Consider the following 8,943-nt stretch of genomic DNA (forward strand, 5'->3'; position numbering starts at 1 on the left):
ATTTTTGCTTTAAATTGACAATGATGCGCTTAAGAGTTATATTTTCTATGAGCAAAACGTTTTTTCTACCTCCACAAGTAACAACAGCAATTAAGGCATACTCCTTTCCAAAGTGCATCATATGGTTTCCATGGTAACGACTTTTGGAAATTTTGAAAATTATGAAAAAAGTAATAATGCATGGGCCAATTGCATTTTAAGTCAGCGAATTAGTTATGGAAATTTTTTAAGAAATATTGTTGCACTTTCTTCTTATCAAAATAATCTGAAAAGGTTATGAAACTTCTTTTAGCGTCAAATTATATATTGCATAAGTCATTTCATGAATGACAAAGTCTCCATAGTAAGACAATTTCTGACAGTTGAAGGTCAGTTCAGAATTGTGCAAAGGATGGTGCGAAATCAGTGTATTCTGAATTGTCAATATACCTAAAGCATTGACAGTTATATGTAAATTGCATGCATTTGATGTATTAAATTATAAGCATGATACCTTGCTATAGAAAACTATTAATGTACTCAACATCCAGATATGAGAGAAACTTATTTTAATGTGAAAATTCTAATTTCAGATACAGAATTAATATTAACTCAATTCTCAATACAGACTTTTCAAAATTCATTTAAATAATGAATTGACCTTAAGATATGTCTTCAATCTTTCTCTTCTTTAATCTTTCATTTGTTGACACATACTCTTTTACTGTAGTATCAGAATGCCATACATAAAAACAATTACGGCCTACTGAACAGCACAATGGCACCTTACAAACTGAACAATATGACATAACTTTACGACTTGGTAGTTTCTTCTTATTCATGTGAGCCTCTGCATTACAATAAAGACATTCTGCACGTTTAGATAAAAATAAAGGAAGATGGAGCATAGGCTCAGGCTTACAATTAAATGATTTGACTTTCATCAAAGAAATAGCAAGATTTTCTCTGAATTCCAATTGTCCGAGAGATGAAGAAAACTCAGAATCACCAAACAGCTCAGGAGATTTAGAGACGAAATCTGTAAATAATATGTAAGCATTTACAATCATGATATCTAAACAATGAAAAAATAAGACCTTCCACCAATGATTTTGTGTTCGTATATACGAGGTGTACTTATTTAGATATTGGTTTGATTTGTCGACACCACCCATGTATGCATTGTAATCACTAGTTATTAATGGCTGCTTCGTAATCGATTTCTTCCAAGTTTTACGTGACTGTATTGTTCTATAGCAGGTTGTTACATCTGATCCTTTATGAAGAGGTGAAATAAGAGTTACACATTTAGTCCTTCCATTGCACATAAACAAAGCTTCCATTTCTGTGCCACCTAAAATCACCTCTACCTACAACTTTTTCCCAATCTTTGCTCTGCTTAAAAACAGATGGCATTGCTGAACTATTGCTACGAACTGCTCCTATTATATATATCTTATCCCGGAGTAGATCTTCTGCTAAATGTTGTGTTGTATAAAACGAGTCAACAAATAACTTGTAGCCTTGCCCTTGTATAGACCGACACAATGACATTACAACACTATAAGCTAAGCCTTTCTTTTTATCTAAGATCTCAGTTCTTTTCTTACCCAAGTAAACATAAAAATCAAAGGTATAACCAGTAATAGAACAAGCAAGAACCCAAAGTTTGATTCCAAATCTAATTGGTTTTTCCTTAATGAATTGTCTAATTCCTGAAAATTTGTGCTTTGACGCCACCATTCTTTCATCAGCAGAAATTTCTCTATGTGGATGAAAAAACTCCTTAGACTTTTGCTTAACATGTTCCAGTAGATACCTTATTCTTGTGAGTTTGTCATCTAAAAGGAAAGATAATAAACACAATTTAATTTAAAAATATTTATTTTTAAACATAAAAGCTCTGGTATATTAACCAAAAATTAATTTATTTAAATTCAAACTTTCAATTAAATTAAGTTTGAACAATTTCCTTTATCGAGTCACATTATCATCACTTATTGTAAAGCAATTTGATGCAATCTATAGTTAATTCCTGTTGGTAAAATAGTCATCCATCAAACCAGTAATAAGGGTCCTTTGATGCTGAAAAAAAACAAAAAAACACAACAGAACCAACATGTCAACAACAACAACAAGCAATTTAAATTATTCAAATAAATTCAATATAATGTGTGTGTGTGTGCTATTTAAAATGCAGTGTCAATAACATATATACTAGATAAATTTAAACAATTTTTTATCAACAAATCCAAACAACTATATTTCCTTACTTCATATTGAAATCATTATATGGTCTTGTAATATGTTAAGATATATAACTAAGGTTTTAACTATATTTCTTTTTATTGTATGTGATATTTAATTAATCATTACTGATTCACAATAAATTTGTAATTGCTTGTTTCTATTCATTATTTACTTAATGTTAATTTTCCATGTTTTAAATATTGAAGTATTTCCAAAATTAGAAGCTTTTCAACAAATATCACATAAAGAAAGACAACTCTTGAAAAGGCAGACAACTCTTTCAATTATAACAATTTTATTTTACTTAAATTCTAAGCAATCCTGACCTTTATCAATATCTCCAGGTGAAGTGACTTGTATGAAGCATAAGATGGCCTGAAATCTTTTTTTAGTCATCACATCATTCACTGGGCAATGATCATATAACACATTGGTTGACCAATATTTCTCTAGTGCACTTAATTTGACAACCGACATATAAATTATAATTCCAAAGAACCTACAAAAAACATAATGTTTAATAAGTTTGTACATATTTTACAAGTATCTATCATTGAAAACACATTGCTAATAAGGTCGTTGAGTCACATATACTGTAATTTTTTTCCTTCTCTATGAATTCATTTTAACTGAATAGCATTGTATAGCAACTGCACACATTTATACATGCAGTACATAAAAACAACTGATTCCTTGTAGACATACAAATACCAACAAATTTCAGAATTTAATTATTACATATCTTTGATATTTTGAAGCTGATTATGCAGTATGGGGTTTTCTCATTGCTGAAGGCTGTACAATTGCCCATACATTCTTATTTCACTTCATTTGAACATTGGTGGGTAGTAATTTAAAAGGCAATCATACCACATCTCCTTTTTTATTTAGCTTGTGATTAATGCAAATTAATAGAGTTGTACTTTTTTTTTTAAATATTAAACATAGAGTGGTACTTTATCCACTTCAATGTAGCTTACACAATAAAATTAATCTTTACATTGAGGTCATTTTGAAAAACATGTTTAAATACCTCAAAAGCTCATCAGTTGTAACAGCTTCCCAAACTCCATTGTCTGTATAGGATGAATATTTTCCAGTGTTTATAAGATAGTTTGCTTGATGGTTTGTAGCAATACATAAAGTTGTTAAAAATTCTACTGTCATGAAAAGGTTCAAGAAGTGTAATGGTGTTTTTAAATGTTGAAGCTGCCTTCTGCAATAGAGAAAGGAGGAAATGAAATAATATAAATAAAACAGATGCTAAGACCAAGGACAACTGTTCATATATAAATTGTCTTTAATCTTTTATCAAATATTGAACTGACAAATAATTTGCCATACATTTGAGAACAATACAATCCAAAATGTGATTTTCATAAAACAATAAAAATATTAATGAAACTAATTTTACACTATCGTCCAAGCATTCTAAAATAAATGTCGAAGTAAGGTGTCAAAGTTAAAAAATATAATTGCATTTCAAGACGTCATAATTATTTGGACTAATCCATTTAAAGCAAAATGATACCAAGGAATAATAATATCTGTCGACAAAATAGTATTATTATTTTACATATTTTATTAGATCATATGTACATGTAACTATAAACACTTTCTTTCTAAAAATTATTCATTCATTAAACTGTAATTATACCTAGTGAAGTTTGTTGTCTGAAACCCAGGTTGACGCGTTGGTTTAAATGGAGTTGTCCGCAAGTCTACATTTCCATTATCCTCTGTATTATCATCCTTCCAATAAATGTGCCTTTCTAAGGGATCTGATATGGACTGAGATGACTGGGAACTACATGTATCTTGAGATGATCTATAAAAAGTAATTGTATTTTTCAATCTGAAAATTATTTCACTTGCAATTTGAAATTTCTTTTACATTTTTGCATCAAATTTCATTGTTATTAGTATCGCACTACCAGGTTGGATAAAAGTGTACTTATTCAAGTTATACACTACTACAGATCCATCATAACCATAATGGACTATTGGACAATATTTGTACATTATAAACATTTTATTTATCAAATAGATTAGCAAAAAAGAAATTCTAATACAAATCACATGTTTATTATCACATGTATCAATACTATATATATTACACAATAATATGGAGCATATATATATAATGCCCAGGACAGCAATCTAACAACACTATGGACATGATAGAGAGTAAAACATGACATCTACTGGTACACTTAAAATCCCATTCGGGTTTACTTGTCTGGAGAGATTTCTTGTTTGGCCACAAACTGAACTTCTGAATGATATGAATTATGAGTAGGCGGCCAAATCAAATAAACACTTTTGACAATAACCAGACAGCGTTACAGAAGTTACAGAACGACAATTGCAAGGAATGCGACAAAGATTATTTCTTTTCCGGATTTTAATAATATACTATCGATTTATCAACTTACAGGGTATCTACATTTGACGGAGAGTATAGTTCGGCATCATCATCTTCTCCAAATTCCTCTCCTAACAGGAAATCTAACTGGTCCTCCTCATCTGAGGAAATACAATCGTTCTTGTCTTCCATCTTCAGATCTTGTCGGTCAAATTTAAGGTCACATTACTAAAATATATTATTTCCGGAAACAAGCATGAGGGCTATCCGGTTTAAAATATTTCAACAAAAAATCAAGAAAACTTTCGTTGTAAAATTAGAACAGGTGCGTGGAGAAATAAATGATAATTTAGACATGCGCAATATCTTTACTTTTTTCACATTTACGCAAACGTTTTTTGGGTGTTTTTTGGCCGATGTCAACCCTTTTTGAAATCGGCGTAACTTATTCATTTCTCATTCTTTCTTCAAAATTCTTTGTGTTATGAAAACTAGAAGAGAAACATATTTTTTCGCTGGTTTTTGTTTGTTTCGATTTGAATGTTATATTTTTGTCAAAAAAATTAAAAACAAATTATATATTCAAAAAGCTTTACATTCAATCTTTAATTAAATTATATTTTTTTATAGTTAATATGAATTTATAAATGAAATAGAGCAAGTTGGTTGCATAAAAACGAAAACGTAATGTCGCAAGATAAAACTATGTTTTTCGTAACTGTCACATGCACTTTGAAGCCATTTTATTCCCCAAAATTGCTGAAGAAACGAAATAAAAACTACACCATGAAAAAAATAAAGATCTCAGCTTTAATTTGGTGTACCCCCGAAAATTGGGGGTACATTTTTACGCAGACTGTGAACATTTTAAATAAAAAGTATGCCAAAAAAGGAGCTATCGGTACGAGAGTACCGATGGGAACGTGAAGGGGTTAAACACAAATTTCCGGGTAGATTTCCTGTAAATATAACAAATAAGAGGTAGCTCAGTATTGTCAAAATATCCAGGAATTTGTTCTTTAACAGAATGGTCGTTAAATATACCGGCAATATTTACAAAATCAAAGCCTTTATTGACATACTTAATTTTAATAAAATGTTTTTTATGATCTTCAGGGCGATCAATTTTGGGAAATAATTTAGAATAACAATATGCCATAATAATTTGAACAATTTCATACTTAGGACTGCTATTTGAAATTGTGTTGCAATCCTCCAAAATTTTATTTAACTTATTAACCGGTAACGAACAGAGTTTTGTTAACAGATAATGTCTGCCGTTGTTTTTTGAAATAGAAATTAGGTCCGAAATATTGGTATGATTGGCCCGAAATTTTCTTTGATTGCGATTTGTTCTACGACCGTGAGAACGTTTTTTACGAACAGTTGTAGAAACTATATCCAAAATGTTAACGGAATTGGTTCTAGATATATTACCAATTCCCATGATATTATCATTTAGACCGAGAGGGTAAACTGTCTGTAATTTTTTAATCCAATTTAATTCAATTATTTTCCGTGATCGTACAAACTTTGAATGCGATTCACCAGGCTGCTTATTTACTACTTCTAAAGGTTGAACTGCTAAATATTTAAAAGGATGGTTGTGCTTTTTAAGGTGTTGGTAAATGATACTTTTGAATTTATTGGGTCTTTTAAAACGATACAGATGTTCTTGAGTGCTTTTAGATAAATATCGTCCAGTTTCTCCTACGTACTGAATACCACACCCCGGTTTGTTTCATGTGAGTAAATAAATAATACTGTTTGTTTTTCAAGTTATATCAGTTTAAAAATTTAAAGAAAATGTGCGACCATTAAACGTGGACCTTACCGTATTGTTGGTGGAAAGACGGGGACATGTAAGTCATTTTTTGGCATGACACTTATCGATAGAAGGGTAACCATGATATTTTTATTGTTAAAAATGTTAGCGATGGTAGTATTTTTAGATAACCGATTTTGAAGATTGAGACGTGTAGATACCCTTTGAACAAGTTTAGTAATTAGTAATTTTCCATTTCTAAGCTTCATAGTTGTTTTGTTAGTGAATTATATAATAAAGGAGCAAAGATTGGCGTCCAGAATATGAACCAGCATACAATAATTTAAGTTATATAAAATGGATAAATTTGTTCGGCTAAAAATGTCAAACGCTATCAGTATTAATTACCCGTAAAAGATAGGGTATATCAGGGTAGAATGGGGCTGAATATTGAAAAACTGCTTTGTGATAAATATTCCTAAAGTAATGAACTAGAGCACGGACACACACTCCATAATATAGTATATTATAAGAGCATAAAGACGTGTATAAAGATTGTATGCTTATTCTATGCGTAATTAAGTACATATTTAATTTTATTGTCATAGACTCATACTAAAAAAATTCAGTTACAGTAATACTGGTAAAAATGAAAGTAATCAAAACACGAACTAATAGAGACCACTAGAAACTAGATTTGGCTTACTGTCTTTTAAAAAATGATTTGATTTTGATTTTTTGTTTTTTTTAACGCCCAACATTAAAGCACCATATATAGGCTATTTCGAAGTGGCCAGTTTTTATTGGTGGAGGCAGCTGAAGTACCCGGAGAAAACCAACTTCTGAGTTTGTTCCTTTGATAGATAAACTTGAAAATTCTAGTCGATTAAGATTGGAGTTGAGTGCACTAGCAACAGCAGGGTTCAAACTCACCACCTAAGCGTGGACCAGCTAGTAATGACAGTAGTAACTACTTTGACCACTCGGACACCGAGGCACTCTTTAAAATATGATAAATGTCATATATTTTTCAAATTTCAGCTCAATACTTGATTTTCCTCTTCGCTACTCTGATTCAAAATAACAAGCTCATCTTAACACTAGTATATATTGATAGGGGTTTAATACAGGAACCAAAAAACATTTTTTTTTTTTTTGGAGATATTAGCCATTGATTTTTTGGCAGGAACATGTTTTCTCTTGATTTTTCATAGCTTTAACATTGACAAGTTAAAGTTCTCGAAAACTATTAAAAAAAATAGCAAGACTTTAGAGTTGGCTTATAATTATAAATATATAAAAGTTTTATAAAAAGAAAAATGGGGGTCAATGAGCAACTATTTTTAAAAGCATTCAAACTGATAAAACCAGAATATTTCAAAAATCTGACAAAACATGTCAAGCGAACATCCTTTAGTAACTCGGTTCCTGAACTTATAATCACATAATTTTCTGCAAATGTTGACAAATAAATTGCCTGCATTGAATAAGCATTTATATATGTGCTCTCATTGGTCTTATTTAAAACATTGTAATTTTTAGCACAGTCCATGATTTGTTTTCACTGCCGGAAAGAAGAGTGGCAGGGCATACATTGTTGTCCTGTATGTTGCATCATCTAGCATACATAAAGAATTACCATATCTGTAAACAAAATAAAAGATTGCACACATGTCTTTAGAATTGTATGTATATAAATAAAATTTAAATATTTCTTATCTAAAAAATTCATTAAATGTTTGACAATATATATTGAAACCCTAAAAAAGATTCAGTCATTGAGACACATCTAATGTTTCGAAAATTATTTTTTATACCCGAGTCATCAATTCTTTGACAGTTATAATACACTCTGTCTTTTAAATGGACCGAATCAAAAATGATTTAGTGCACCTTTTCAAATAACTTAAATAGGTCGTCTTTTATTGTACTATGAATTTCGGATGACCATTCTGCTTAACAAATGAAAAAAAGATTGTGTTTATGTGGACAGTCTTAATGTGGGTTGTCATGGGAAACTATTCATGTTTTCAAGCCCTTTGCTGTCTTCTTTCAGTACGTAAAGTCCACCTTTGATCTTCCCCTTATCATTAAGGGTCATCAACACACATATTTTCAGATACCAACCCTGAAAAGGAGGATTCTAAGTACAATCATATGTTAAAAGAGAGGGCATGATAGACTGGAACCGAGAGGATGCTTCTAAGAAGAACGATGGAGATCGCATTATAAGAATGTTGAGGTTTGACATGAGGAAATTCTCCATGACAAATCATACGAAGTACTGTCAGCTTAATTTCAAAATGCAGGCACAACCAGTGGACCAACTTCCATCAAGACTAGGGTTTGAAATGACACACAACCGTTCAGTTAATATTCATGATACAAAAGGTTGAAATGTTCTGGTGACCAAGCCATAGAGTTTATGAAAATGAATGCTAGAGATGCATTCGGCTTTTCGCACGGAAATAAGCCATTATCGTATATTCTATTGGTCGTAGTTTTCAGGGATGCAACCACATCTTAGACTGCTATTCCATTCAGTTATTGAACAGAATGGTATTGCCAGAATTGTGCACTTGCT

General features: G+C 30.9%; 1 pseudogene; it reads right to left on the minus strand.

The window, feature by feature from the left end:
- Window positions 1–531: 531 nt before the first annotated feature.
- On the minus strand, window positions 532–4,816 carry LOC139495451 (piggyBac transposable element-derived protein 4-like; annotated as a pseudogene).
- Between the last annotated feature and the right edge of the window lie 4,127 nt (window positions 4,817–8,943).

Source organism: Mytilus edulis, chromosome 11 (genome assembly GCF_963676685.1).
Source record: "Mytilus edulis chromosome 11, xbMytEdul2.2, whole genome shotgun sequence".
Classification (NCBI taxonomy): domain Eukaryota; kingdom Metazoa; phylum Mollusca; class Bivalvia; order Mytilida; family Mytilidae; genus Mytilus; species Mytilus edulis.